Below are 25620 nucleotides of genomic sequence, written 5' to 3'. Positions count from 1 at the left end.
GCGTGGGACACAGAAAACTCTTTTTTTTTTTAGATGAGTTTTCGTCATTTAGCAAAGCTGCGCTCCCTTCTCCTGCAAGGCGAGATAAAAGTGGTCTTCTTGTTTTAGTTTCCCACAAAACCCACTGCACTACCACCCTGGTGGAATATACCTTACCAAATATATCAGCAGTTGAGTTGATGTTTAATAACAAATCACCCTTGCTGGTGGTGAAGTTTTATAACTCCTTTGGAAGAAAAACAGAAACAGAGCATATTCATTAGACCTCTCTTTGCAGGTATAGCAAACTCCAGGGTGGACTGCACCATCGACCCAACATATGTCAACCATTTCAAGGGGATGTATAGTGGGCGTAGCATGGAGGGCCCAGGTACAAGGTGGGTGCCTGGGAGTAAGATTCAACTACTGACCTTCAGCACATATGAAGTATGTAAAGCAATCTCTGCCGTGGCAGGGGGGAAAGTGCCAGGCCCAGAAGTGTTTCCCCCAGATTTATACAAAGCTGACCCCCAAGCCTGGGCCAAGGTGCTGATACGTGTTTTTAATGCAGCTTGTACATGTAACTACCCTCCCACTTAGTCTAATGCTACCATACTACTTATTTTTTAAAAAGGGGCAAGGGACATCCCACTCTGCTAAAGCCCCATTTCTCTTTTATATTCTGCTGCCAAATTATGAGGAAGTTTTTCTGGGGCACCTAACATACTGTTTGGAAAATACCAATTTAATATCGGTGTTGCAATGCATTCAGGCAGGGTAGAGAGATGCTGGACCAGTGTGTCAACCTGCAGTTGATCATGGGTAAATATATTGTAGCTAAGGGAGGCTGCCTGCATTTGGCTTTTATGGATCTTACTTCAGCCTTCAACCGAGTTAATGGATCCAAGCTTTGGTCTCTTCTCCTGGACTTGAGCATTGAACCCGAGCTAGTGGCATTTTTACATAGCTCCCATTCTAACCTATCTGCCTCAGTGAGGTATGATGAGAACGGCAGTCTGTCTTCCTCATGGGGGGTACAGAAGGGGTTAACGCAGGGGTACATTCTGGCACCGCTGCTAATTACCCAATACATTAATGAATGGGGGGAGGTTTTGACAACTGCCTGTAGGGACATTCCTAGAGTGAGCCCCAAATTCATACCTGCCTTACTATAAGCAGATACTGTGGTCCTGATTGCGCAGACTCCCGGTGGCCTACAACATCTTTTGAATGCCTTCATAGATTTCATGGATTCTCTAGACCTGTCAATTAACTGCACCAAGTCACAGACAAGGTAGATTGGCTGTTGAAAGGCCGCTAGGTCCAACTTTTTTGATAAAGGAACTGAAGTCACCAAAGTATTGACCTTCTCTTATCTCAGAGTACTCTTTGGTGGCAGAAGGTCCTGGCCACCACAAAAATCCCTTAAAAAGAACATCTTAGTGAGAGCATAGGTGCGCGACTATGGACTGGGACCAAACCGGTGCAAGTTATGGTTAAGGTGTACCGTGAGAAGTGCCTTCCAATGGCAATCTATAGTGTGATATCTGGGGGTACAAAGATGTTGGGGAGCTCCAGGTGATTGAATAAATTCCTGCGTAGTCTCCTCACTGTACTTGTCAGTACTCCATCATTCTCGGTTCATGAGGAAGTGGGTGTAGGTTACATCACTGACCTCATTGCACTGGCACCCGTTTCACAGTGGATTAGAATTTAGTCTAGCGCAACCCTTAAATTAAATCAGCATATGATTGAAGATTGTAGATCACTTGCCTGTGCACTTGACATACAATGGCTTAGGAATGCCAAGCTGAAGTTGAAGAGTTTGGGTTGTTTAGAACTGTTTACCAACCATTGACAGCTACGGCCAGGGGAGAAGTAGGATATAAAAAACATGTTTCTAACCAGGTGACAACTTGAAAGAGAGGATAGGGAGTTACTCAAAACTATAGTGACACAATATATTTAGCTGAAATCATGGCCACGGGGGAACCTTATATGGTTTTTGTAACCAATGCCCACCATCATTTTTTATTAACAGGGTTCAGGTTTAACATAATTCATTACTCTTTAGCTGTTCCCAAAGGATTTTATAAGCTGGATGATTTAAAACCATGTTCCTATGATAACTTCTCAGATCAAGACATTGGAATCTTTACTTTTTTTAAAACATTGTTATAAGGCATTAATGTCTAGATACATTCTTCCGCTGGTAAGAAACAATCAATTTGCACAAGTAAGACCAGCTTTGATGTACTTACAAATGCTGTCTTCCCCCACAGTTTTCTATGGGGTCTCAGGTTTCCTTGCCGAAGCACTTAGACTTAGGAAAAAGTTGTTTACTGATTAGAGGTCATTTGTAATCGTAATAGACAGCGCCATGCAAGGAATGACCTTGTATTTGCACTTGACGTATCTGCTACTGTAATGGTGCATTTGCACTTTTTTATCAATGTAACTAGATTAATGGTTTTAGGTGCCCCGATTATTTTGCTTGTGGATGTTTAGATGTACTTTTATGCCCTACATTGACCGCATAAAGAATGTTGATTGATTGACTCACGAACCCTATTTTGCAAGTCGGTAATTGGCTACCGACTCGCAAAATAGGGCTTGCACATTCTACACTCCCTTTTTAGCGGTCGCAAACGAGATAAGATAAAGGGATAGAAAATAACCATCTATAGCTTTTGCTGAAATCCTGCTCCCATAGAATATTTAATTGTAAATGATGAAGAAACATTTAGGAATGTCAGAGTTTATACATGTACAGAACAAATAAAGCAACATTTCACTAGTGGTAAATGTCCATTGTATTAGGTCAGGGGAAATGTCAGCACTAGAGAAAACCAAACGGGGCGTCATTTACACCCCAGACCAGTCGCACAGCAAGACCACAATGCTTTAAATTAATACTTGTTTTACCAAATGTTCATCCATTTAAATTCAACAGTTCTTTTACAGCTCAACTCCACTTCATCCACTTATTGGAGAATCATGTAATTTTCCAAGTTTCTAATGTTTTTGCTGAGACCATCCGGACTTCTTGTCAAAAACACGATAGACACATGTTTCATCCCAGGCGCGTTCTTTATTAAAAACCCAATGCATTTCGGACTCCACGAGTCCTTCGTCAGGGGTAACTATGAATAAAACATGTTGTGAATTAATAATGTGCATAATACTTTTGTTCGACCAAACCCTGCTAGCAGCAATAAATCACGTATCCTCTAAAAATCATTTTACATAATAAAAAAGCAAAGACATGAAAACCGAAAGCATCCCCCTTATAATCATCTCCTTATGAACACCCCCTTCTACTCTATGAAGCTTCTTATCTAGCTACCAACTTATTGTGAGGAGACCCCCTTCAAAATTAGCCAATCAGCAAAAACCATTCAAAAAAACCGTTAAGACAGCCTCTATGTATAACGAACTATTGCTGCACCATCAGTTGTTAATTTGTCTAATCATATTCTCCCCCCTCCTCCATCAAGCGAAGCGCCCTTGAGATCCCTCCCGTGCTCCACATTCCTGAATTTACTCTATTCAAACAAGCTGAATTTGATAATCTTGAATAAGCGTGTTGTTCTTGTACCTGCCTGGGGATGTTACCAATCTGCCATCCATTTCTGGAACGAAAATGTCAACCCGCCCGAGAAACGCTCGGTTTTTAAACCTCGCGTGCAAATGCAAGTCCCTCCCCGTTTCTCCTTCATCACCTGATCAGGACTATTACTATTGGCGCTAATGACAAGAAAACTTCAGTTCCCAGGGTGCTTTGTTGTTGGATACTCACAATTACTAAATCCTCATTAACAGCTTGTTAACTAGAAAATCTTCCTCAATTCGTACATGAACATACAAAAATTACTGTTAGCGGGTGTAACATTATCTTTGCATTGACACAACAATAAATGATAAGCCCCCAATTTATAAGAACAAGATGTAATAGCCTGTTTGTGGATAAAGCACTAGAGAAAAGGCATTTTCGAAAAAGCTTTTAAGTTAGTGTTACACATTTAAATGAAATAAACTCTAAAGCAACATCAAATATAATGTAATTAAATCAATTCAAATAGAGAGTATATAGAACTTTCACCAAACGTTATTGCATGAAGATAGCGAACGTCAGAAATACCCTACCACAGTTTATCTCAACATTCATTTAAGTGTATAATTTTCTAAGTTCATATTACAAAATTCATTTTTCCTTCTCATAAACTATAGAACCTCTAGTATTACTGTGCAAAATTTCAAGACCTTATCTAGTTTCTACACATTTTTGCACTGCCTTTCTAAATGGTGCATTGTAACAAAAAGCATTAGAAACACTTGGCCACTTATTAATAGCATAATTCCATCAATAAACGTTACTAAACAATGCTTTCATAAGAAATGTAATTAGTGCAACTCGTTTATTTGTATTAGCATTGCTTTGTATGTATGTTTTATTCATCTTGCATTTTATAGCACGCATTTACGGTGCTTCCAATACACTTGTTTCATTTTCATGTGTCACTGTGTCTAACGTGTGCAAAGTGCACTTTCTGATTTTCGTGTTTTTAATCAGTAAATGTGCTGTGATTTTTAAAATCATGCTACATCACAAGTCATCCCACCCCGCATTCGCCTAGGTGTCTAGTTTTTAAAAAGGTGCAGATTTGCTAGGTTTTACCTGGGTGCCGGCTGAGCTAGGGCCCAAAATCCATAGCTACCCGCTTTGCAAAAAAAGAGTCAGTTTTTTTATCTTATTAGTTTTAGGGGTACAAAAGTGAGAATGGGATAAAGAGAGGGGTAACATACATTTTTAAAGAGCGTTTGCTTGCAGTGTATGAATACCTCCATGAGTAGAGCAAAATGTAATCAAAATGTATAGCCAGATCTATAGCAGTAGAGGGGGTTCTGTAGCATTAGTTTTTTTTTATTTCAAATCATTTTTATTGAATTTTCAAGAAATAAACAAATAAATAATGATAAACACAATGATAATGATAAACACAATAATAAGATGATAACCAAGGGCAAAAATGATAGAGTACAGACAAATCATAAGAAATACAAAGTAAATAGAAAATAACAAGTTACTCAAGTGCCTTACCATGGGAGTCGCAGTAGAGCTGCAGTGACATACAAGTGGTCAATCAAGCACAGTTTCACATGAGTAAACCCCAAATGAGAGAAGATGGGAAAGTGAAGAAGGGGGAAGAAGACAAAAACAAAACCCAGGGCTAGAAAGGAAAGGGATATTGATGTGATGGCAGGTAATATTACAGTTGATAGCGAGGAAAGGTGGATTAGTCTTATTTTAAGGATTGGGGATCTAATGTGTGAGAGCTAATGGGGGCTTACTTTTTGGATGTTTAAGTCTAGTTTGTTCCATGGTTTCTGTAATGTTTGACAGTTTAAATTGTTGTGTGTAAGCGTATTGTCGGCGTTTCTTGTAAAACAGACCCAGGCCCATTAAATGTGATGTGATAGGCTCTGGAATGATTTCCATTCCTAAAGGATATTCTTAATTCCTATAGTTAGTAGGAGGTCCATAAGACTCATTTCTATTGGATTTACTTTAAGGTCAGGAAAATTTGTCCAAGGGCCTAAGGTCATTGTGTGGAAGTCCGGGGGAGTGTCAGTGTTGAAAATAGCATTAATTACATTTCAAATCTTTTTCCAGAAGTAGTGAAGCTTTTTGCAGTTGAAAAGCATGTAGCCAAGGGTTCCTGGTGGGTCTTGGAAGCTCCAGCATTTGTCTGACTCCAATATTCCCAATTGGGAGAGATTCCAAGGGGTGCAATATACTTTATGTAGTATCCAATATTTGCATTGAGAAAGCGTTGGGGAGATTTTATTTTTGAGGGGAAAAGTCCTAATCTTTTTCCTGGTTTCTTCATTTGGGGTAGGCAGAGAGGAATTCTAGCCATTTGTTTTGTACTTCAAAAGTGATTTTCCTGTTGCTATTGGATGAGTTTAGAGTTTGTATATTTTGGTGGCTGCATGTGGCAGGTTAAGTACTTTAGAAAGAAGGGGAATAAGGCCAGATTTGTTTGGGACTTTCAGTTTAAAGAAATTGCTGAATTTGATGCTCCCAAAGTTGTAGGAATTCTGTAGTTCTGCAAAGGTTTTGAGATAAGTTGATAAACTGAGGTCTTTAAGATATAAGATATTGTTTGAAGCTTACGATGTCAATGATGGGGAAGTACTGTCAATTTTGATTTTATGATTGTTCCATAGGGATGCGTAGTCTGAGATTTGATTTCTGTTTGGTAGCATTGTATCGAGTGATTTGAGGTATCCTTAAGGATGGCATGAGAATGTTGTGATGGAAGCGGTTTCATGGTTAATACCGAGATTGAGGAGTATGGTTTAGCTAGGGATTCTTCAATCTGTACCCACAGCAGCGTGTCTTGGGACTGGGTATTGAGCCACCATGTGGCTTGCTTGATAAGGAAGACAAGTTGGCACTGGGAATTTTGAGGCCTCCATAATATTTATTTAGTTTACGTTTTCTTTGAACAATTCCACCTCTTTTTCCATTCCGAAGGAATTCCGAGATTTCAGACTCTATATTATGGAAGAAGTTGGTAAATAGTTGTAGGGGAAGCATGGAAGCAATGAAGTTTATCTGTGGGGCAGTCATCATTTTGGTGCATTCTGCACAACAGCACCAAGTCATACATTTTGGCGACCATGCTGAAAGAGTATCTTTGATTTTTTTAATAAGATTCTAGATTACTCTTGAAATGTATGCCTAAGTATTTGATATGCAAGGATTGCCAGTAAAGTTTAGTATTGTGAACAATGGATGGTAAGGTAAAGGTGTTCAGGGGGAAGACTTCGTTTTTTACTAGTTTAAAGAGTAGCATGAGACTTGCGCATGGGAGATAATTTCATTGAGGATAGCTGGGATGGCAGATTCCGCTTTTTAGAAGAATATTAGCATGTTATCTGCGTGGGCGGCAACTCTGTAGGGAGTATTCCAAATAGAAATGCCCTGAATCAGTGTGTTGGATCTAATAGCAGCAAGCAGAGGTTTGATCACTAGTAGATAAAGTAGGGGGAAAAGGGGGCAGCCTGCACTAAGTCTATTTTGATTTAGAGGAGGTCATTAACTCTAATATGTGCAGAGGACTGGGAATATAAAGCAAAAACCTGGCTTAGAAAGATATCTCCTAGGTTAAATGTGCGCATTACTGCATGTGGAAAAGGCCAGTAGAACTTCTCAAAGGCCTTTTCTGCATCCAAGGCCATGGCAATTGAGGGCAAAGTTAGGATTTCAGCTCTTTCAATGAGGTGGCAAAAGAGTCGAAAGTTGTCTGATCCATGTCTGCCTTTTACAAAGCCAGTTTGTGATATGTGAATAAGGGATGGAAGTTTTTTTTTTTTCTAGTTGCCAAACTTTTTGCATAGATTTTACAGTCCGAGTTTAAGAAGGAAATGAGTCTCTAGTTTTTGACCTCTAATACATCCTTCCCTTTCTTGTGGATTAAAGCAATGGTGGATTCAGCGGTTGTTCCTGGGAATTTACCAGTTGACCTGAAATGGTGGATGAGGGATTCCAAATGGGGTATTACTTCATTTTGGAACGTTTTATAGAAGTTGGCTGAGAAGCCATCTGGCCTCGGAGCTTTAACTGATTTAAGGGATTGTATCGCTTTTATTTTCTCTGAGCGAGATAAAGGTTGGTTGAGGGATATATTATTGGTGTCAGAAAGTACTGGAAGTTGAATTTTGTCTAAAAAGTCAGTTGGCTGCAAAAGCTGATTCCTTAGGATTATAAAGATCATAATAGAAATCTTGGAAGATCTTAACTATTTCTAGTGGGTCTATGGTAGTCGTTCCTGGTTTGCTTTTATTAGAACAAAATGTAGTTTTAGCTGTTTTGTATTTTAAGTAATTTGCTAGTTGTTTACCTGCCTTATTGGATTCTTTGATATTGTTCATTTTGCTATATTGCACCCAGGTGTGCATCATGCTACTCAATATCTTGATATATTCATATTTTAGTATTTTAAGTGGCTGTAAGTGTTCATGTTTTTTATTTTCCGAGAATTGCTTTTCTATTTGCTGAATTGACTGTTGATGTTTTTGTTTATGCATTTGCTTATATTAGACATCATGTTTATGAGATCTCCTCTAATGGTAAGATTTATAGCATCCCATTGGGTTTCTTTAGAAATTCGGTTAGTCACAATTTCATGGAAGAAGTTATCAATAAAACTTTTTATTTTATCAATGCATGACTGCTCTTTAAGAATTTCTTAAATGAAAGGGTCAGTTTTGAGTGGAAAAATGTGATGTGCCCTTATTGCCTTTTAGTCAGTTTCCTGTTGCGGGCACTAGGCCTACCCGCAAAAGTGAGGTACCATTTTCATTAGGAGACAAGCTGGGTGGAAGGAAGTTTCAGACCCCCAACTGATTCCAGAACTTTCCATCACAGAAATGTGAGGAAATGTGTTTATTAATCAAAGTTTGTTGTTTGCAACGGATTCCTGGTAAAATAACCTGACGAGTGCAATGTGCATCACAATACCCTGGATCCCCTATGTGTCAAGTTTTTAGAAATGTGCAAGCTTGCTAGGTTTCCCTTTGTGCCAGTTTAGCTAAGGCCCAAAATCGAAAGCTACCCACTTCACAAAAAGGGGGCTGTTTTGAGTGGAAAAATGTGATGTATCCATGTTTGCATTTTAGGTCATTTCATTTTGCAGGTACTGGGCCACCCCTCATAAGTAAGGTACCTTTTTTATCAGGAGACTTGGGGAGTGCTGGGTAGGATGAAACGTGTGGCTCCCTTCAGATTCCAGAACTTTCCATGCCAGAAATGTGAGAAAAATAGTTTTTTTGTCAAAGTTTGAGGTTTGCAAAGGATTCTTGGTAAAAAACCTAGGGCCAGATGTATCAAACAGTTTTACCCATTCTCTGTCTATGGGAAAATGTGTTCATACATCTGGCCCTTAGTGAGAGCCATACAAGTCACTCCTCCCTAGATTCCCCTTGGTGTCCAGTTTTCAAAATTTTACAGGTCTGCTAGATTTCCCTTGGTGCCTGCAGTGATAGGGCCCAAATTCTTCATCAACCCACATTGGATAAAACAATGTTCATGTTTTCATTGGAAAAATGTGATGCATCCATGTTATGTTTTGGCCATTTCCTGTCGCAGTCACTAGGCCCACCCACACAAGTGTGGTACCATTTTTTACTGGAGGACATGTGGGAGCATAGAATAGTAGAACATTTGTTATTATCAATTGGATTTTGCTGCAATTGTGCCTTCCACATGTAGGTAAGTGTGCAAGAAAGAAAACATTTTGAAAAATACCCTCAAAATCATATGCTAGTATGAGTACCCACAAATGTAAAGATGTACAAATAACCACTGCTCCTAAACTCCATATCTTATGCCCATTTAAAAAATACATAGGTTTCCTTGATACCCATTTTTCACTCTACACATTTAATTGTACAAATTGGTCTATACTTGACAGAAATTGAAAAAACATTGTATGGTGCAGCTCAGTTGTTGGCTCTGCGTACATTGGGTTCTTAAAGAATCTACAAACCCTATATATCCCCGCAGCCAGAATGGTATAGCGTACATAATGGTATATTGCTTTTGTAAATCGACTATACCAAAAGTTGCAGATGTCACAACTGGCTGTTTTTTCCTACTCATTTTCAATATTTCTTTAATTCAACAGTTAGCTTCTTTACGAAAACCTTGACACATGCATCTTAAAACACAAACCCCTATGTTATGACAGAAATGTTATAGTCGTATTCACTGTATTGACCTATCTTTTTTTTGCCAAAAGGGGTGCAGCAAATATGTTATTTAAATAATAATAAAAATGGACCGGAGTTCAAATCCTATCATAATACACAACTTCCCATTAATTCTTAAATCAAAATGTTCTCCTCTTTGTTTGCAGGGTTCAAAGCCACGTTTATAATGCAATTTAGCGCTACTCATTGACTCTTTTTTAGGGGTGGGCGTAATGTGCGTAAGGGACCTACGTGGAGAGGCACGGAGATGGAACCAATCTCCGCACTCTCCGCATAGTTCCGTTATGCACATCCCGCCTCCCACCTGCCTCCCGCCTGCATCCCGCCCGCCTCCCGCCCGCAGTATTAAATATTAAATACATTAAAAAAGCAATTTTTAAATAACCTTACCTTATCGGCGGCGTCACCGGGCTTCCAGCCGTCTAAATCGCGTCTTCTTCTGGGAACTGCGCATGCGCGGGAGCCCGTGCATGCGCATTCCTGCCGAGGAATGCGCATGCGCAGGCTCGCTCGCATTCGCAGTTCCCAGAAGAAGACGCGATAGAGAAGGATGGAAGCCCGGGGATGCCGCCAAAAAGGTAAGGTTATTTGAAAATTGATTTTTTATTTTATTTAAGACTGTGGGCGGGATTCCGTTATGCCCGAGTGTGCGGAGATTTGCCTTGTTTCTCCGCCTATATCGCGGAAGGCGGAAGGGCAAATCTCCGCACATTCCGTGGGCGTAACGGAGTTTTCTGCCCACCCTTACTCTTTTTGGCAGGGATTAGCGCACAGGTACGTAATTATGTTTGTGCATACTAAGCGTTTGTGGCGCGAGCATGTTACCACCTTTAATCCATGATGCTTGTTTCTCGTTTACAGAAATGCCCAAATTATGCCGGCAAGGGGACAGTAACTTTCAAAACGTGATGCTGGCAAGGGAGCATGAACTCTGAAGAAATTATGCCACAGAGGGACCAGGAAGTTCCAAAGAATGATGCAGGTGAGGGAAAAAGAAAATCAAAAGCTGCTACTCAAAGACGCGGCTGTTAAAGTTAGTATAGGAAATGGCGTCTGAACAGTGGGCGTGGCTTAAATAGGAGCCATGCCCATGGGCTCCTCCAATGTCCACCACTGAAACAGCAACACATCGTGTGACGCGGAAGAAGTATTGCACTCCAGAGGCACCGGTGATATGGACAGGGACCACGAGAGGCATGACATTTACATTCCCAGTTTGCAGATGCTCACTAGCAAGCCTTAGTACTTCCATGTGCCTAGTAATATATCTTTGCACTTTGCCATTTGCAAGTATCAATATTTTACATAGTTACCCAGCAACACCAAACCATAGATTGTATGTGAAAACCAATATGCAGCAGGTGTTTGAACTCACAGAGGAAATAAATCCTATTTTATATAGGAAATAATAATATATATATATACATATTTTTGTCTTTTCACTGTATTGTGTCAGAAATGGATAATATAATGTCACTAGCTTGCATACTTTCCTTTATTACATATATGAGCACATATAATTACATGTGTTTCTGTGTTGCATCTTATTCCACGAACAGTTAGAGGCAACTGAATAACACAGCCTAGAATGAGTCTATTTTTAATTTGTGATTAAAGGCTGTTATTTTCAAAACAGACAATTACAGGCTGACAGCGATGGGCTTAACATGCTTATTTTAGTCTTTAACTCAGAGCCACCAGTCCTTTCCAAGCGGCATTAGCATGCTAAAGCTTTGAAGTTAATAGAAAATATAGTAACCTATGAAATCAAAGCACTTTATATTAACATTGTCTGAGGAGGAATCACGCATATTTTTTAGATGAGGGTAAAAGAACGATAATTAATCCTGTGACAATGGGCTTTTGGGGTCGGCCGACCACAAGGAGGTATGCCCCACCGTGGAGTTCGCGACATGGTGCAGCCGAGGCTGCATCTGGCTTCGTTTGGGCACCTTTTAACTGGGCTGTTTGTCTGCATATCATGATATAAAAATGCCCATTTTATATTGCCTGTGACCATTTTGTCGTGACATGGTTGCCGTCAGTAGCTGTTAGAAACATTTTTGCATAATTGTCAGTAGTGAGTTGATTGGAACGAGTTATGGTCTAGAGTGCTTACAGTTATGCAGGATCACATACTGCAGGAGGCCATGTGCCCTTTGGCTGAGCCAGGCTGCATGGACTTGTTAACGCTGGGCATGTGGGTATTAGCATGGCTGGCGAGGCGTGCAGAGAGGGGTGTGGTGTGGTGGCAGCTGTCTTGGCCTGCTCACCCCCTAGTAGAGGTGGGAGTATGCAGATGAGTTGGGGGGGGGGGGGGTGCTCCGTGGGCAGGAGAGCGGCTCTGCGTGTAGCACATGGCTCGGAGGCTGGGGAATTTCCAGCACGTCGGTCTGTGCTCGTCTTTATGGAAGGAAAAGGGGGCGGGCCAAGGTCTGGCCAGAGCAGGGAAAGAAGGCTTCGTGCTCCTCTGGTGGCGCAGTGACTTCTGCAGCAGCAGGGGCTGCTAAGGGAGAGAGGGGGAGAGTGAGGGGAGGTGGAAGGCAAAGGGGATGAGCTGATACCCTGCGGACATCAGATGGGGAGGGGGTGGAAAAAGGAGTGCTGAAGGGGAAGGAGCATGGTGAGGAGCAGGGAATTGAAAGGGGCAGGGGTCACAGGTGGATGGAGGGTTGAGGAGGTGGCCACTGATGTCACTGGAGGTATCAGGGTGGCTAGACAGTGCTCCCAAGGCTATGCACGGATTATAGAGTGAGGAACCTGGATAGGGTCAGGGGGTGGCAAGCGGCAGGAAAAACCTGGGTGACCTGGGAAAGTTGATTTCAAGTGATGAGGCCCAACACTACGTGACCGGCCTGGCCTCTGCCTGATTGTGGCAGCCTTTGAATGGAGTGGTGAGGAGGGCAAGGAAGACAAGCGTATGGAGGATTGGGTGTCGTAAGGTGCGGAGGGGAGTTTAAGCCCCAAGTGAGGACTTATGCCAGGGAGAGCCAAAGGAGTGGGGTGTTCCGGCATGGCGGGGCGGCAACTTAGGAGGCAGGGAGAGGGAGGTGAGGGGTGGTGCCAAGGAGTAAATGAGCAGAGTCTGAAGTGGTGCGGGACACAGGAGGGAAGCTGGGTATGGGTGCCAGACCAGGGTGCAGTGCGAGGGATGGGGGAGACTAATGACAGCACACTGGACCTGCATCAGACTCAGCATCAAGGTGGGCATGCTGACTTGGGAGTCTGGAGTGACCTTGGTGGTGTAACAGCCGAACAGATCAATGCGGTGACTCGAGACATCAAACACTGGTAGAAGGCAGAATGGGTTGGGGGCACAGACAGGAGAGCATATCTCGGCCCACTGTCCACCCTCTGAGTTGGTAAGCAGTCTATCAGTTGGGGGGACGACAGGTTGGAGAGGCGGGATATGGGGTCTTTAATGCCAGAAGGGCTGGAAGACAAAGAAGAACAACTGGACTATGATGAGGCCTCCTTAGAGGAAGCGGAAATTGTGGATGACACACTGGAAGAAGAGGATAAGGGGTGGGGGAGGGGTGAACGTGGGGGCACGTAGTGCACTTGTTCATAGCTTATTACAGGTGCATTGTGAAGGACCTGGGACACGTCAGATGGAATTGGTTGGTGGAGCCACTTCACAACTGGTTGGACAGCTGGATCCACAGCAAATGCCGACCTTGACGCCAGGTAAAGGTGCTAGTATCACAGGGGCAGCTGCACAGCAACAAAGCAAGGTGACGCCAAAGGTTGGCAAGAAAGGGGGGGGCACGGATTTCAGTAAAGGGATATATCTGAAGGACACAGGCATAGCCATGGATGCCCAAGATGGTGAAGGCAAAGCGAGGGAGGGTAAGAGACCCCTGGAAGGACAGGAGGACAAAGTGGTGGATTTATCAGTAATAGAGGAACAGGAGATTCTGCAGGGGAAAGCAGAAGGGATAGATGTGCAAGAGAAGGCAGGGGGTAGGAAACTAATACAAAAGAGAGCAAGGTAATAAAGAACCCAAGATAGCCGTACATGGAGGTGACCGAGTCACTTTGTACACATTTAATGCTGGCTACAAAAGAAAAAATATGGTAAGGGGAATAGATGATGATGCTGCTCCATAAAGAAATAAGGGACAGGTTGAGGTCCAAAGAGAAGGAGGTTGAGTTGGCTATAAGACGTAGAGTGCCTACAATGATAGAGAACTGGACAGAGGCCTTTCTCATTTTTGCAAGCGTTTATTGCAAAAAATATCCTGAGCGGTGCATATCATCATTGAAATATATGGACGTAATCAGCAAGACCCAACTGACGTATGGGGGTTTGCGTGGGCACATAATGCCGAGGAATTTAGTGCATGGATGGCAGGGACACAGAGGCTAAATGGGGGGAGATTGACACTGACCTATACCAGCAGTTGATGGGGGCAGTGAAGTTCGGTAAGACGGCACACACAGTGAGTGGGATACTGTTGGTGTATCGCCCTTTCTGAAGCACAGCCAGAACACAGGGGGGGTATATGGGGACATTCTGGGATTTTAACAAGGAATCATGTACCATGGATTACTGCAAGTTCAAGCATGAATGTTCATAGTGTGGGGCCTGACATTACCTGGTCCAATGCTATGGGATGGGAGGAACCATGCAGGGCAATCAGGCAGGACAGTGGAATCAGTGTGATGGAAGTTACGGGCAGCACAGTCACCCGTTGGTGGCAAAACAAGGGGGACGAGGGGCAAACAGCAATCTGGGAAAAGGCACGTACGCCAATTAATGGTGACCAACTTGAAGCTAGGCTTGGGCGTAGTTTGTGGGGTTCCACTACATGGAACTCTGCAAAGTGACAAAAAACCTCTGCTGCGCTATGCGGAGTTTCGCAAACGGCAGTGTGCATTACACTGCACCGTTTGCGCTGATTTTTAGCGGCGGGTGTTTGTCCCGTGCTGTAAATTCAGCGCCAATGACACCATGCGCCCTGCAGGGTGCTGCTTCTTTCTGTGGCTCGAGTAGTAGTTCTACTGGAGCCGCAGCTTCCTCAACGTGAATGGAAGGTTTCTCAATGCGAGCGATAGCGACCATCCTCGATCGCCCCCATTGAGAAATCTCATCGGGAGGTGGTCTAGTGTTGGATTTTCCTCACTCTCGCTTGGCAACTGATGAGCTTGACCGAGTAAAAGACTCAGCACCAATAAGTGGAGTTTTTTTAAAACTATGGGTGCTTCGCAGAGTGCGAAGTGAAAAACTCTGCAAACTCTGCAGATCGAGCGAAGTTCACTGCCCAGGCGTACTTGACGCATCATTGACGGGATTTCACAACAAACAGGATGCTAAGCTGTTGAGCGATGGTTTCAGGGAGGGATTTCAGCTCGGATACCAGGGTCCCAGAATCACACAATGGGCTGACAACTTGAAATCAGTGGCTACACATAAACAATGGTGAGGGACAAATTGACAAAAGAGGTCCAGAAAGGAAGAATGGTGGACCATTTGGTCAATTCTCTATACCCAACTTGATTGCTTCACCGATCAGGGTGATACCAAAGCAAGAGCAGGGTCGATTCCACCTTATACAACACTTATCATGGCTAGAGGGAAATTCAGTTGATGATTTTATTCCAGATGAGGAGACCTCAGTGTCATATTCCTCAGTTGATGTTGTAATGGCATTAGTGGAACAGAACTGAAGGGCGCACTCACAGAGAATGTGACATTAAGTCAGGCTTATGGCTGTTGCCAGTTCAACCAGCGGATTTTTAGCTACTACGCATACAGTTTAAAGGCCAATGGTACATAGATAAGGCATTAGCCGTGGGTTGTGCGATATCATGTGCACTGTTTGAGTGGTTCAGCTTCTTCTTAAAGAGGGTTTTTTAGTCACACACTGGGAAGACAACAGTGAAGTATTATTTGGATGATTTCTTTTTTGTGGGACTGCCAGGTTCTGCGGACTGTCAACAACAGTTGCCAAGTTTCCAAGAGCTCATGGGTGATATTGGGATATCGCTGGCTATGGAAAAAATCATGGGGCTGGCAACTGTGCTGTCCTTCCTGGGTGTTGAATTGGATCGCATGGAAGAACATCTCCTCCTGGACAAAAAGGTGCAAATGCAACTGCTATTGGTAGCAATACTGGTCAAACCAAAGGTGACAGTCAGGTCTTGCTTGCACATTTGAATTTTGCATGTAAGGTATGTCAGGGCGGGTAGGACTTTCTGTAGGCGCTTGGGTATGTCTTTGGCAGGGCTGTTCTTGCTGCATCATCACATACAGTTATCTGCAGTACACTGGGGGTGGGATGTGCAGATATACTCGGATGCCGCTGGAGGGATCAGATTTGGGATTTACTGGCAGGGCAGGGCAGGTGGTGCGTGGGAGAATGGCCTGCAGCATGGAAACAGGAGGGGATAGGAGCATACCATTTTAAGAGTTTTCTTCTTTTGGTGGTTGCTGTTACATTGTGGGGACAGGAACAGGCACACAAAAAGGTACTATTCAGAGTGGACAACATGTCAGTCGTACACGCAGTGAACAGGCAGTTCACAAGGGATGAGCAAGTCCTTAATCTGCTGTGAGTCTTCGTGAAGTGTTGTTTGAAACATGATATTGCTTCTAGAGCGAATCATGTGCTGTAGTGTAGTTCTTATATCCCTGATAGGCTCTGCGCATTGGAATAAAATACACTATAGATTTGACATAGTACTAAGGTCAGTATGTCTCTATCGAGGATATTAAACTTAATTACTTGTGTGTGCCAGCTAACTCAGAGGTCACTAGAAACATCTTGAATATACAAGAAGGGATTAGTCTATGACAACCGCATAAACATGACAACTTTGTTTCCTTTTAGAATCGGAACAGTCTCAGAATCGTGTAAACAATAGATAACAGTTTCACTCAGTCAATCATGCATGCTTCGTTGCACAGAAATAGAGAGACAGGCGTTTAAATAAAAGGGTTTATTGAACAGTCTTATTTCTCATGCAAGAGATATGAATTGCTACAATCATAAGACAGACTGCAAAGTACAATATGTACGAGGTTAGCAGTAAGATAAAATAATACTGCAATAGCATGGTTTGTAGCTATGACATATATTAATCAAAATACATACATAATTAACATAAGCTAAAATGTGATACTCATCTGATGCTTCTAAATGGTTCTATCCCAGTGTACCTAACCTAAGTGCAGTACAAGGTTTGAAGTAGGTGCCATTTCTAAAGTATAGCTAGCTATATTTTAGTTTAGCCAAGAGTTGCCAAAAGTTTCTCTAAGTTCTAGTCAGCTCCATACCTTAGAATGAGAGAGATTGGAATCTCTTTTCTGGACTCAATAGTCTAACCCCCCCAAGGGAAGACAGAGAGCACTGGAGCTGGATTCTCTGCGAGGAGGATGGCAGCGTCAGGTCAGTGCATCAGGCTGGAACTCAATCTCCTTCCGAACTTGCTGTCGCGAACCGCGTAGTCTGGGTAGGATCGAATCCTCCGGGAACCGCAATTTGCCAGGGCAAGTGCTGGTATATTTATACCTTGAAGGTGTCTAGGAATGCCAGTATTGACGTAAAAGTCGGGCAGAGGAACGTCATGAATGAACCCCTAAGGAATAGATGCTCATGCTTACTTAATGAGTTCTTGGAGAAATCAATATTCAAGCTGATGGAAATTCCTAAAGGCTTAAGGGTCTGGTTTTCCAAGAATTCGTTGTGACTTGGATGTACGGATGTACGTGGCCATGCCTGTATTTGGTTTGTACGGACAATGTCTAAATAAAGACCGGATTTCTATGTCCAAATAAGGGCAATTTGAATTGTACCTATATAAGGGCATAAATCTGGAAACCTATATACGGAATCTAAATCTGCACACAACACCCACTCCAGTTTCGTATGAACAACGTTACTAAATCCTAAACATTCTAAACATATCTTGAAACAGAGTATCGCATGGGTTTGCTAAAATAAGCTAAAAACATATCTAAAACATATGTCCTAAAAATACATTACAAAACCATTGCTATGCATATAGTGTTGTACATATTAAAGGCAATGTAACATTCTAAGAATAGGATCACATTGGAATGCTAAAAGAATGAACTAAAATATATACATGTGATGAAATGGCTCATAAATACAGAAGGAAAAAGGGGCCAAAACCATTTCATATCAGGTTACACAAGTCAATTTGTTATTCATGACAAGGCGGCATACTGTCCCTGGAAGTGTTATCAAAGAATTCTGTTCTCTATGAATAGTTCTACTATAAGCAGATTACTGTGCAAAAAAATGAAAAATACAATTTTAGGACGGGAAGAAAAAAATATATAATCATAGAAAAAAGTTCCAAAGTCAGTATCACGTTTGAAAAAGAATGAAGGCCAAATTCAGAGTCTCTCCGGAACACTGTGTGCTTGAATCAAAAGTCAGTGTGTGGGGATGGAGAAGACATAACATTTTCTAATCCTGTAGCCAACAAGTCGTCTACCATTGTGGGTGAGAGTTGGAATACCTTGTGTGGAAGATCAACAGCACATAGATGTGAACTATCGCCTTCAGCAATGTCCGGAATGGATGTTACCTGCGCGCCTGGTGTTTCCTCTCGTACCTCAGCAGTAGCATATGTTGCGTCTGTGAGATCTCAATGAATGCCGCCATCCGGATTGGTAGCCGCTGGGGACAACACATAGCATGAGCCTTTATCGGGTCCAGCAGAGTATCGATATCCGTAGGCATGACTGATGGGAGTGTCAGACAAATGTCCAGCACGCATTCTACACCGCATAGCAGGCAGCATAGAACAGGTAAGATGCAATCTTGCCAGATTGGTCTGAATGACAGAAACCAAGTGGTGTTTAATTCTCGTAGACGAGGTAAACCCAGAATTTGGACGATGCGCTCACGACACTTCATCTCCAATAGAGTGCTTTCCATGGTGAACTAGGTGTCTCTGGTGATTTGGCTTGCCATATCGTAGCAGTAGGAGCAAAAATAGTATCCCTGCAACGAGTGATAAAAGGAGGGGCAGTCCGCCAAACACAAAGTGCACGAAGTTTGGAAAAAGTCAGAGGACTGCTTAAAAAGGTGCTAACAGTCCTGCGCACACGTTCTTAAATACATGTACAATACCGCTCGTATCAGACATGTTTAAGATATGACCTAACATTTTTGAGAAATTCACAGGGCAGTTTGTATACAAAAGGGAATGTATCCCTGCAGAAGTCCTTGCGACTTGGAGATCATAGGTTTCTTTGGCAGAGGTCAAAGGCACAGTTTTTTGTAAAAGAATGGCTTTCATTCTGCTTAGAGTATCAATTCGTATAGAAGAGATATTCAGTGAATGCCATAAAGGTGACTCCCTGACTATGTCTATTTGGGGAAACAAGACCTGCATACAGCAAGTGATCCTGGATGTAACCGTTACTAGATATGGGATACCTAGCAGCATGCCACAGCAGCTGTGATCATTCAACATAATGTAACTCCCATTTAAAAGTTGACCAAAGATTGGATTAATCACTGCTCCGGTGAACCGTGCAGGTGGCAGGATAAGTTTGTAGTGGAACCGTCACAGGTCCCCGTGTAAATTAATACCCTGACAAAGGAGAGAACCGCTAAGTGCGTGTTCACAGTTTTCACCGCTAAGAAACACTTCATGTCCCCCACTCCAACATCTGTGTGTGTAAGGTAAATCCCAGGATGTCTTGATGTATTCTTTACCCAACCTTTCATATTTGCCTGCTGGTATGTTTTTTTAGGCACTACTGAAAATGGAAAGTCGTAACAGGCAGAGTAATCCTACCATGTGTGATCCACTCAGTAGCTGTTTTTTCTGCCACTGTGAATGGTAATTTCTCCAGTTTTTCAATGCTCAGCACCGTATAGTCTGCTCCCCTTTGTGCCAGTTTGATCTGTCTAATAGTGAGATTGAATTCTGCAAACAGTGACATAGTATTGATTAAACGCCAAGGCACATAGCCAGAACGCAGGTTTTGAAGCGTCCAGCCTAATAGCATGATAGAACGTAGCTGTGACTGACCATGTTGCAACATGACCAAGTCTTGTTCCATTATGTCTATGACAGAGGATACAATGCTGTTCAAAGAATATATCCTGGACGACAGAGTCCTTAACCCATTGTCTACTACAGAGAGAGATTTCTTTAAATTAATACGATCAATTTCTCGTATTTGTTCTGCAGTCTCTGCTTGGGTGACCTTCCATGCTTCATTATAAGCAACGTAGATACCGGCATACATGAAACATTTTTTACACGGTTTTCTTGGTCCTTGCAAGAATTCCCTAAGGTCTGCACTTTCTTGAAGTAAAGTTAAGGGATGTTTTACATCCTCTAGTGTAGCTTTCTGTAGCCATTTAAGGCAAAGTTTCCCTACACTGTAAGTTGTTACTACCCCTGGATGCTGTCTTTGGACATAACGTGGGTCTGGCCTATGAAAGGTAAAACCTTGTGTTTTGTTCAGGAGTCTATCTTGACAGTTGTTTGTGTCTAAGGGCCAGAGCAACCATTTTTTCCATTCAGGATCTGATCTGTTATTATTCAAAATAGTATGTACGTCGACCTCCCCCTGTGTAGTGCTTTCACTTGTAGGTGCAGGTATAGACGGAGTGTTCATGTCTTTTATCTTGGCTATTCCAAGGCATGATGTTTGTTGGACAGTGTTGTTCAAAAATATAATTTGCTCAGGGATGATACAGGCTCTAAACAAAGCTTCTATTCCCTGTACTTGCCAATCTTTAGCACCCCAGACAGTTTTCGTCTCAATGTTGTCTTTCCAAAAGTCGTAACCCTGTCTAGATAGTTGGGCAATAAAGGCTGTAGAATAAATCCGTTTGGTATTCATTAATATATTTTTCATTCCTGTCTTGTTGACATTCTTAAAGTAAAGTGTCTCTGCATTCGAGATATTAAACCCTGAAAAATATGGAAATTTAATTGCAAATGTTGTCGAGCTACCCTTTGGTGGCGCAGGACAATGTTCCCATTGGTTATACATAAATACCTTTCTAGGTGTTGCAGATTTATACAAGAAATGATGACCATAGTGGTTATAACAATACAGTTGATCATAGTCTGATGAACCTTGTAAATATTCATTATTAGTGAATGCAGTTGACATCTCTAGATCAGACACAATATTATTAACAGTCTCGAAGTCCCAATCATCAGAAAAGGTACTGGCGGTAATAAAGCCACTAAATGAAATTTTAAATAAATGTGGGATTTTCAAAAGCTCAGACGGGCCAAACATTTCATAATCGGTTTTGTCCCAAACTATACCATCAGGTAGAGGAATTGCTGTGATGTTCACTGCTGACAAGTCTCTTGCTTCACGATGAGATGATTTGTGTGTAAGTTCACTCTTTTACTTGCTGTGTCCATTTGAATATATCTTCCAGTAATCAGCATACCCAGAGTTATTACTAGAGCTAACCAAAGTAGAAAGAAGAATATTCCCAAAGCAATCCATACTTCAATCCATGGTGAAACCAGAGAAGTTTTTTCCAGTAGATGAAAAAAGTCTGGTGCTTGTTCTTTGAAAGTTCTTTGTACTGGCGTTGTTTCAGGCTCACTGGGATGCTCAGAAAACGTATCAAAGTTCATGAAAAATCCAGAAGCAGTTCTGTCAACGGTTGGAATTTCATCCGTATTTGATGAAATTGCTGGAATCAGTTGATCACTTGTTACTTAGTTGTAAACAGGTGTATCTGGATGAACTGTTATTTGGGTCTCAAGAGGTACAAGGTCCATAGCATTGTTGCTTAGTCCTCTATTTCTTACTGTCGAATCTTCAAAGGTGATGAGTCTCTCAGTTTGAACCTCTTGGATTGTAGCTAGAGGAGTGCGTCTGCTACATTGGCGGAGTCCACTTGGCCTATTGTTCAGTATCGGCCACATAGTGTGATTTGATCTGGTCGATAGACACAAATCTTTTCTCCTTTTTACCAGCAAGGGGCGGCAAAAGTACTGTTCTTGATCCGTGGATTGCTAGGACAGGTACTGGTTGTCTGTATGAAGGCCCAAATTCCTTTTTATCTGGGATCTTTTCTCTGACTAGATCCCCAAGCTTTGGGATCCAGACAGGCCTTGCTGGGACGGCCGTATTTTCCTCAGTGGTGGTTGACTTCAGGACCACGTTGCTTTGTTGCGTTCTTAGTTCATTTAAGTCCTGTAAAACAGCTAAACGATCTTTGATATCAAATTGTTTGTTTTCCACCACTATGCCTTTCATATCTAAGTCCGGAACCAACATTCTAGTCCCAGACAGGACCTCATATGGAGTGACACCCCCTAGCGAACTTCTTGGCAAGTTGTTGATTGTGCGCTGGACCCCATATAAATGTTTGACCCACCCATCACCCGAACCTAATACCCTAGCTGTTATAGACTGCTTTATGTCACGGTTTTTTCTTTCCACAACAGAATTTCCCTCAGGATGGAATGGAGAAGAATACCGCAATGCTACGCCCAGACTGGCCATGGTTTCTTTGTAAGCTCGAGAGCTAAACGCGGGACACTGGTCAGAATTTAGTGTGCCTATTGCGTATTTGCCGATAAAGACTCTCAAATCTTTTATAACAATTCGAGCGTCAGCCGAGCACTGAGGCCACATCCATAGGAACCTAGGCTTAGTGTTTCTGGGATTGCATTCGTCCATGAGGACGCATGTATATCGTTAGTCTGATGCTATCTAACAATGGTGTCTGAACTGGGCTGGCTACATTGTAGTCAGGTGTCTGTACTGCAATCTCTATTGCATGCTATATACTTATTAATGAAGATGTGAATGAGAGTATTCATCCCTGGCCACCAGTACATCTCTTTTAACTCAAAAATTGTCTTTGAGATCCCCTGATGTATCAGACCCTCTCCCATTTGCGCTTCGTAAATCAAAGCTGCTCTACGTTCCCTGTTTGGAATTACTCTATCCGCCACTCCAGGGATTCGAGCAAACGGAACGCCATTCACATCAATTATATAAGATTATTTGAGTGGAAACGTTTTAGGTAATGTCGCACCGCTGCCTTTGCTTGATGCATTGACAGCCCGCATTATTTCGCTGTCTATTTTCGTTTTTGAATGAGTGATTGCAGCTACGGAAGCCATTTGCACAGCCCCTTTCGCGGCTTCATCAGCCAATGAATTCCCTTCAACGTGAACACCATCACGTTGGTGACTCAGCGTGTGTATCACGTGAGTGTTTTGTAATCTGTTTTGCAACTGAACTACTTGTTCCCAGAGCAATTTGTGCTTGATTGTGCCACCTATTGCATCTTTGTAACCATTTTGAATCCAATTCTGTAAATATTCATTGTAAGATTGAACACAGTAAAAAGAATCGCACACTATCAGTGTGGGGAATTCGCGATCTTTTTTTTCCATTGCCATCTTAAATGCTTGTAGTTCAGCTCGCTGATCTGTACAATCTCCTAGAGAGTGGGTTTTTGTGACCATTGGTCTGAATTTGCCATCTCGCATGAGACCTTTAACGATAGCACACGCTGCACTGTAAGCTTGTTTACTCCCCGTAGCGGGCTGTGCAGATCCGTCAGCATAACTTATAAATGCGTACTGGTCAAGAGGGAGAATTTCAGTAGGCAGAGGACATTCGTGTTCATATTGCAGGAATGCTTGTGTTTTTAAATATGGATCAAAAACTTATTCAACATCAGTTGCAGCAAGAGAATTAACCCATTGTATCCATCTCGGATGTAAAGCTTTTGCATTTGGAATGCTAGCCTTTGTAACTGCCTCTAGGGCTGGCACAGGAGTCACAACCATAATGTGTTTCCCCTGTGCTTGGGCTCTTTCTTTTGCTACAGTGGTTTGAACTGCTGTCAGAATTTTTTCTGTAGAAGTGAATTTCATTTCTGCTTGTGTATACAAGTGGAATTTTTATGCAATTGGTCCTTTTTCACCTTCGTTAAAAGCTAAGTAGGTGAATCCGCATTGACCCTGAACTATTCAGATCACTAAGTTGCGTACGTTTACGCGTGTTTGCAAGTATTTCGTTGCTAACATGTCTGTTTGGAGTGAACGCAAAATTTCTGAGTGTTTTTGTGTCCAATGTGTTATTTAAAAATCAGGTTTGATTAATTCGTAGAGAGGTTTAACCCTTTCTGCATAATTTAAAATGTAAGTTCTTCCAAAATTCAGGAAACCTAGAATCGACTGTAAATTTTTCAGCATTTTTGGCGGTTGGAGCAGTGCACACTTTTCTAAAAAGTTGGCTGCCAGGCTTTTGCCTTCACTTGATAGTTCATATCCTAGGAAAAGGACGTTGAAGTGGGCAATTCTTGACTTTTTAAATTTGAATTTGTAACCCCAATATTATAGTGCTCACCCTGTTCAAGTACCTATCCAGGTCATCGTCTGTCAGATATATATCATCGACATATGACAATGCCTCTGTTACCCTTGCTGAGAGTAACCCCGGGCTGTTTTTGAATCCCTGGGGCAGTAAACAAAATTGACGGTGGGTCCCCATTATTGAGAAAGCGGTCAAATATCTGCTTTCTGGTGCAATATTTTGACAAAAGAAACCATTTGAAATGTCTAATGTGGTTATATATTTTTTACGCACAATGTTATTCATTATTGCTGTACCATGTGCATTTTGCACTGCAAATGTTTTGCAACAAGAATTTAAGTGTCTGTAATCCAAAACTAGATGAGTATTGCCTGGTTTGGAGACAGGAAACAAAGGATTGTTTATTGATGAGGTGCATGTTTCAATCACCCCCTGATATTCAAGTTGATCTAAAATCTCCCTGACCTGTTTTTTAGCTTCTTGCTTAACTGGGTACTACCTTTGTGCAGTCGGTTGATTTTTTAACTGGATTTTATGGTGAGGTGAGTCCTCATCCCATCCTACATGATTTTTATACAGTGCTGGGGCTTGGGCTACTGCCCATTTCCTGGCTAATGTATATTTTAAATGAACTGGAACATGGTTGGAGAAGGCAGGCATAATGATGTCCTCGCCATGTGGGCACTCCCTGACAAATTCTGGTGGCCAGTCCTGTTCTGCTAGAAGTATATCATAACCCTTTGAAAAATGCTCCCAAAAGAGTGCTTTCACTTTTCTTGGTATGTCTCCCTCCATCCGAAGTGTTATTTCATCTAACCTATTTGGAGAACTAACCCTGGTGTCTACAGTCGCAGCTTGTATGTCTTCATTCAAGTCCACTGTCTCCAGAAGTCCCTTCAGGTTCTGGCGAGCTATTGTAACTTCTGCTGCACTGTCCAGCATGGTCTGGGCCCATTCTCTGTTCTTGAGTTGGGTTCTCAGTATTCTCGGCATGTCTGATCTTCAGACCTGCTACCTTTTTCTTGGAGAATTGAGGTTTAGCTTTATTTTTCTGAACGTGTTGATCGTCTTTGGACTTCACATGTTCTTCCTTGTTTTCTGACCGTCCTCTTCTTTCGGATGTCTGTGACGATATCTGAAAGGTCCGAGAGGGACGTGTATCATTATCTTGATATCTGTCAGGTTTTCTCAAATTATCCCTATTCCTGAGGTTGTACCTCCTTTCAGAGGGCTCCTTCTGTGGAGGAGACCTGCCTCGGGAATGAGAACGCTTCTCTTTGGAATTCTGTTTGATATTTTCCCACTTCTTTTTAGAAGAGGTAAGAATGTTTTTAGGAAAGACCTTACCAGGACTTTCAGACAGTTGGGGTTTTACTGTATATTTCTATTAAATTTTTTATGTTATTAAGTACTTCCTTGTCCGACATTGATTCAATGTCAGGGTCAGGTTTATAGCCGGCTAAAATTGGCCACATTGCTCCTGGTCTACCTAGTGGACCGAGACTGGTAATGTGATTGTAATGTTTTAGGGCGCCTTTAAACCAGAGCTCATG

This window comes from Triturus cristatus, chromosome 7, assembly GCF_964204655.1.
Source record: "Triturus cristatus chromosome 7, aTriCri1.1, whole genome shotgun sequence".
In the NCBI taxonomy this organism is placed as follows: Eukaryota; Metazoa; Chordata; class Amphibia; order Caudata; family Salamandridae; genus Triturus; species Triturus cristatus.
This window is presented reverse-complemented; position numbering follows the sequence as displayed.